We start from the raw sequence: 7504 nt of genomic DNA, 5'->3' as shown, positions 1-7504 counted from the left end.
ATCATTCGGGACTTTCTAAAGGATTGAATAGTCAATATATCTTTGATGGATCCATTAGCTCCCTTCCTATCTCTACTAGATCTTCATCCAACGGGATCTTAAGCAAGTTTCATGCAGTCTCTCTCCTCTATTACACCTCCTAATCACCCTCAATAGCTGTTCAGCCTCTATCATTTGCCTTAGATCTTAAGGACCATCATCCAAAACATAGATTAATCTCTTTAGGACCCATCCCATCTAAACCTACCACAATTCTTTCTTCTATGGCCAGCATTACTCTTTCCTCACCATCATTTAAGGACCAACCCACTTGGACATCGTTACTCTCCATCCTTTTCCTTTAAGTTTGTGAATCACTTTCTTTCTTCATTCCCAACTTCCAAGAAAGCTTCCTTCTCCTTTAATCCTATGAAGTAGTCTAAAGATCCAAACCCTTAAAAGGAGTAAAGTTCATGCCTAGTAGGTCGAATAATCCTATCTAAAACTCACTTGCTTTACAATGATGATTTTGCTAAAGCTAGTATCATCCAAGTTTGGCCTTTCAAAACTGGCATCAGGCCACCAAATGTAGATAAGGTCAAATTAGCGCTAAGAAGATTTACACCAAACAATAGTTAACATCAAGTGGAATTTGGATACAACTCTTTTCTTTGTATTTTATTTTCTTCTCAATACTGCCTGCTCATGCTTGCCATCAGGGAGAAAAAGCATCAAAAGTTCTTCATCCTCTTAGTTCATCCTTGGTCTCTCAAAAAATGAGGAGCCTCTCACAAACTTCAAATCAAAGTCCTTTTAGAGCTCCATGGAGTGTCATTCCATGCTTAGGATGTAGATTCAGGGATTATTTTTGGCTTCATCCTTTCAGAGAGAGCGATTTCTCTATGCTTAGTCTAGAGGAATCTCTTCTTTTATGAGACTTATACTTTCCGTAAAAGTCTTTAAGCTACCTTAGACTCCTTCTTTATTGCTCTCAAAGTTGCCATTTATAGAATATTGACCTTAATCAAGGATGTTACATTCAAAAGACTGACCCCTTTAGACCTAGCTCCTCGTCAATATTGGGAAGTAAACTAGCCTCTAAGTGAGGCACCCTCAAGTCCACCAATCCCCATGGTTGAACCTACACCATGGTGGATCTTATGCTTCAATTGAAAGGCAAGATCCCCATTCGATATTTTGAGGACTACAACTTATGCTATCTCTGAAAGGGACCTAGGAAGCACTCCTTCTACCCTACCATGGCTTAAGAGCTTAGCCTAGTTTGCTCTCCTAATGCTCATTTAATCAGGCTACTTCACCTCTAATCATTAGCATACCCTGCTCCACAACCTTCTTGCCCTATTTCCCTCCACCTATATTGATCTAAAGGAGCGGCTGATAAATGATCAAACCAAAAGTCAAGCCAGATGCTTGTTCATCTTTCAAGCCAAGTTGCCCTTTGAACCCAATTTAAATAGGTCCACTTATATTGAGAGTGGTGGTATGGAGCTCAAAGTCCCGATCTATAGGCCATCAAGCAACTTGACTTCTATTGGTATTCCATTTAATTTTGCCTCACTAAAATATGCTCTTTGTCTTTATTTTATGTGATGTCCCCATATTGCCTCTCTTGGAAAAAAGCCAAGCCTCACGAGATGCCATCAGTGCTCCTAATCTCTGTTCTCTATGATCACTTGTTTCTTCTCCTCCAAGCCATCACTTAGGTCTAGAGATCCCACCCAAATCTCCTACCATACTGAAGCACTCTCCATCCTATCCACTGCTTATCCTAGTTATGTTGCCCAGAGGTGGCAACCCAAGAGAGGGGGGAGGGTGAATTGAATTCTTTTAAAAAATTTTAACTAAATTAAACTTTAAGCAAGAATATGCTTCAATTTAAGCGAAGTTGTGTGTTTGAGATGTATATGATGTATGTAGCAGCGGAATTAAGATACAAGCAAGCAAAGCTTAAATTAAAATGATGCAAGGTAAATATGAGAAGTAAATCGAGCAAGCACACTATAAAAATAAAAAAAATGTATAGTGGTTCGGTGCAAATCCTCACCTACGTCCACTCTCCAAGAATTTCTTGAGAATTCCACTATAATCACCTGACTATAGTGTATTTATTTTAACCCGAGATTACAAATAAATCCAATTAATTTCTAGAAACACCAACCACAACCTTATACTGATAGTTTTTCAAACTCACTATCAATCCAGTTGATTTTATGGGCTCACCAACCAAATCTTACATAATTATTTTTTGAGATCACAATTAAATCCATTTGGTTTCTCGGACCAACCAACCAAAACCTATAACATTCAATTATGGACTTGGATTGGCCTTTACCCAAGTTTCATTTCCCCAAAAGAAACTTGTGAAGAAATCAAAACACAAAGTATACAATTTCAGCATAAAAAAAAGAGAAAATGAAAACTTTTTTGGAGCACGGAGAAGGAGCTGAATGATTGATCTTTTGAAGCTTGACTTCTCTTCAATCGATGCTTGCGAGGATGTTGAAGATGTTGGAATAGGTCACTCTTCGAAAGCCCTCAATTCTATGCACTATATTCCTCTCTTTTTTTCCTTTCTTCATGATATTCAATGAACCTCCCTTAGTTTGAAGATTTCTCTCTTTAATCTACTAGAATTCCTTCCCAAATATTTTTCTAGCCTTAAATATAATTGGAGATCGCTGGAAAAGAAGTTTTGATCATTAGAAGGGATGATCTAGCTGTTAGAGATAAAAACTAGCCGTTAGGAATCATATCTGAATTTTTGCAAAACTAGTCGTTGGGATTCAAATCGACTCGAATTAGGATTCGAGTCGACTCGAGCTGTCTGCAACTCCACTTGAGCCTTTTTCCCAAAAACATAAGTTTCTATCTTTTTCTGTAACTTTGACTTGAGTGATTCGAGTCGACTCGAGTTGCCGCTCGATTTATTAAATTTTTTATTCTAAAAATTTATTTTTTTGCCATTCTGCATTTGAGTCGACTCAAATAATCTTTGAGTTGACTCAAAGACGTACTAGCTAAAATTTTTATGGATCAAAATTATTTTTTTTTCACTATTTTAGTTCGAGTCGATTCAGATAAAATTTGAGTCAACTTGAATGACAGTCTACTAAAATTTTTTACATATTTTTTTGTATAAGTGGCTTTTTGACTTTAACTTTTGAAGACTTCTTTTACCTTGATTTTTATGATCTTTCACAGTATTTAGGCTTCCAAAAATTTTTTATTTGAGTCTCATTTGATCATTAATCATCATTTTTTTTAAATTTTTTTTATAAATAATTTTTTTATTTTATATGCACCTAAAAAATCTTATATTTACTCATGAATATATGATTAGTACAATAATTATTTAATATTTTATAATCATCAAAATTAATCATAGGGTCAACAATCTTTTCTTTTTTGATGATGACAAAATTTTGAGTATATACATAATAAAGTATAATGTGCTTCAACTAATTTATTAATATGAATATGAATCATGAAGTGAATAAATAAGCACTTATAAGAATATACCTTATGAATATTTTAATAAGATTTATCAAAGTATTTTGATTGTAAGTTTTGACATCAAAATTAAATACCAATATTCAAGATGGCACTTATCCAAACGTACTCATTTTATATAAACATTTCAAGCAAGCAAATGAGCATCTTACATCTTAAGCATATCTTTCTCTCATATACTCAATTTAAATATGGAGCATGTAAATATGTAATCAATTCAACCATAGACTCAATAAGTATATACTCACATAACATCTCTTTCTCTTTTTGACAGCATCAAAAAGTTCAAGAAAAAGATTTAAGATGAATCATCAAAATCAATTCAAATTCAAATATACAAACATTCAAATTTGACTTAAGTTCTCCCCCTTTCAAATTTAATTTTTCTCTATTTGAAACAATATAGATTTCAAAACTTTTCTCTTCCTTTTTAAATGAGTCAAAAATATGTATCAACTTTAATTCAAGCTTGATTAGTTTTTGTGTCAATTAAATTTTGAGTAATATAAGCTTGATGGTACTTCCCTTCATTCTCAAAAGTAGAGATATATAAACAATTTCTTTAATTCAGTTCGACATATGCTTTGAGCTTTAAAGATTCGAGAGATAGAATTTTTAAGGATTTTGAATAAATCATTTAAAGCAAATTGCAAGATATTTTTTTTTTGAAAAATATCTTTCTCTAAAAAATATCATTCAATTGATGCACAAAGAGTATCAATCTTCAAAAGTGTCTCAAGATAATAATGCCAAAGATAGAGCAATGCAAGATAGAATTTAGATAAGGCATCCTTTTTACTTTGCTAAGAGATAAATAGATAGTGTTCAAGGCAATAACAAGTTGTCCGATTCTAATTATGAAAAATTATGATATCAATCGATTTAGCTTTTTATCAAAATTGATGAATCAATTAAATTCAGATCAAATTATTTTGATAAATCATTTTGCATGGATACTAATAGATCATGCAAGATAAATTATAGAAAGATTTTTGTTTAAATTTAGATCTTTTTTTAAAGAAATATCACTCAATTAAGTTCAAAAAAAAGGTATGAAATTTTTTAAATTTATCTCAAATGAAATCATATTAGCAATACAAAATCAGATTTGAGATAAACACAATCTTCTCCTTTTGCCAAAAGATAAAATAATGAAGTTTAAGACAAGAATAAACTATTTGATACCAATTATAAGAATTAGGATACCAGTTATAATAGTATTCTTAAGAATTTCTACTTGATACAAATTGAAAAAAGTTTTAATTTATTTTTTAAAAAATAATCCATTTAAAATAAAAAAAATAATCAATTTAATTCTTCTTGATACTAAATATTTTAATATTCAATCCAAATGGCAACTATCCAAAAAAAATTATCTTTCTTCTTTTGATCAATATAGATTTATAAGTACATCTCTTCCTTTTTGAATAATAGTAGATGTATTAAACAGATTCTCAAATTCAATTATGAAAGAGCTTGAGTTTAAAGAATTTCAAAGAGTTGAAACTTTTCAATAATTAGGGATAAGTATAAGATAAATTTCCTTGCTTTCTTTCTTTGAAAACTATCAATCATTTAAGTTCTTAAAGGATGTCATTTTTCTAGATTTATCTCAAAAGATATCATATCAAAAATGTATCAAAGCAAGGTATGGTATTGAGCAAAGTATGCTTGAGAAGAAGATAGTTTTGTATCAATTATTTAGAAAAACAAACCAAATAGTATCTTCTTTGAAAGATTTTCTCGATATCAAATGAAAACACCACTTGAATTCTTCATTTCTCAAAAATAAACTGATGAAGTAAAATATTTTTTAAATTTTATCTTAAAACTAATTGTGAAAAGCATGTTTCTTTCTCATTTTGAATTCAAAATTAACTTGATTGGTTTCATAAAATATAATTTCAATAGCACATTTTCTTTTCTCAAAACCATAGATTCAAAAAAAAAATCTTATTAAATTTAGTTAAGAAATAACTTTGAGCTTTAAAAATTCAAAAGAAATAGAGCTATTCAATTTTTAAGAATTTTGAGCATTAAAATTAGCTACAAGATATATTTTTCTTTTTCGAATGATATCTCTTCCTTTTCTTTAAGCGGTATCAATCCATTTAAGTTCATAAATTCTCCAAATTTATTTCAAATGATACCATATCAAGAGTATATCAATGCAAAATAGATTTGAGACACAATATTCAATTATTTTACCAAAGATAACTCAATAAGGTACATGATAAGAATGATATTGATACTAAGTTTGAAAATTTTTTTAAAATAAACTTTTTTAAGATAAATTTTTTTGATACCAATTGTGAAAATAATCAACTTTATATTAATTATTTAGAAAATAAAATTTGATACCAATAATAACTTTCTCAAAGTAAAATTTGATATCATTAAACTAAATTTCAGATCAATTTTGATTTTCATAAAACTTTGATACTACTTAATGATTAGAGAAGAGTAAGCTTTTAAATCTCAAAAATAAATGATCAATCATGGCAAATCATAAGAATATGTTTTAAATTTAGCTTGATACCAATGGATTATCAAAAATAAAGATAGGATCAAGTCATGATAGCACATGATAGCACAAATATGAATGAACAAGTCAAATGATAGTACAAATCAAGGTACAAATGTTTATCAATAATATTTTTTAAAAAATAAAAATAATTTTTTAAATAAATCAAAAATAGTTTCTCTTGTTAAGTTCAAAAATCAAATTTATTTCTTGATAACAATCAAATCCAAGCAAATTAATAGAAATGATAATCAAATTATATGAAATAGATAAAACTACATAGATGCTCAAATATATCAAAAAAACAAAATACACAAGTTCATTCATTTTTTTAATCGTTTAAAAATGATTTTTCTCCAAAATACATTAAATTGATTACAACAAGTAAGGTTTAAATATTTATCAATAATTTCTATTCTAAGATTAATAATGATTTAACCTATTAAATTTTCAGGATGATTTCTCAAATAATGTTTTCTCTCCTTATTTTTCATAATTAGTGCTCAAAAACTTGATTTACTTAATTCTTTCTCAGTTTAATAGTTAATGCCATAAAATTCATTTATCTTGGTTCTTCTCCTTTTTTTTTTCAAATCATTCACTTTTATTCAATTTGATCAAGTATTCATTTAAATTTAATATTAACCTATATATATTTCTCTTTCTTAGTTTTATAAATAGGAAAATATTCAATTAAGCAAACAAGGATAATCATTAAATAAGTAGACACATCCAACACATTAAGTTTAGTAAAAAGTTATATTTTCATTGATTTGTTAAAACATGATTATAAAAGTGTTCTAAATTTTTATTATTTTAAACATGAAAAACAAACAAGATATATGAGAGCTATTCCTAAGGATTTTAAAAATAGATTGCTAGGATCATTAAAGTTCTAAGAAATTAAGTGAGAATAGGTTAGTATAGCTTTAAGAAGAAAGTTTAGATTGACTAGATGGAGAGAGTAGTCTAGTATCTCTAAATAACTGACCTCAGTCATACACATACTTTTTTGCTAAAGTGATAGCTTGAATCAATCACATTGACTCTTTTCTGATCATTGATTGTGCCTCCATTAGATCTCATCTTACTTGCTATGCTTATAAAGTATACCTTTGAATCTTTGCACAAACAGAAGAAATGATTCTGGTGGAAGCCCTATCGATAAATATATTTTCATCCAATATACTAAATAATTGATCGGAGCTCTTTGGATGATCAGTCTATGGTGGTGGAGCTATTTTTATCTAAACTACTGGATCCTTAATCCTGACATCTATTATAGCATGAGGGCTGGTATGCAAAGTGGAGTCTTTTGAAGAATATGATATATAACTAATATGAAGAAGATCCTGCTGGTCATAGTAGTCACATTTTTACACTCAGCTGACGGGCACTAATATCCTCAATACCCTTGACATCATCTTAAACAAACATAAATTTCAAATATATCACTGCTTGAGATAATTC

This window comes from Elaeis guineensis, chromosome 2 (assembly GCF_000442705.2).
Source record: "Elaeis guineensis isolate ETL-2024a chromosome 2, EG11, whole genome shotgun sequence".
NCBI classification, from domain to species: Eukaryota; Viridiplantae; Streptophyta; class Magnoliopsida; order Arecales; family Arecaceae; genus Elaeis; species Elaeis guineensis.
The sequence above is the reverse complement of the archived record's forward strand: the minus strand, read 5'-3'. Positions refer to the sequence as shown.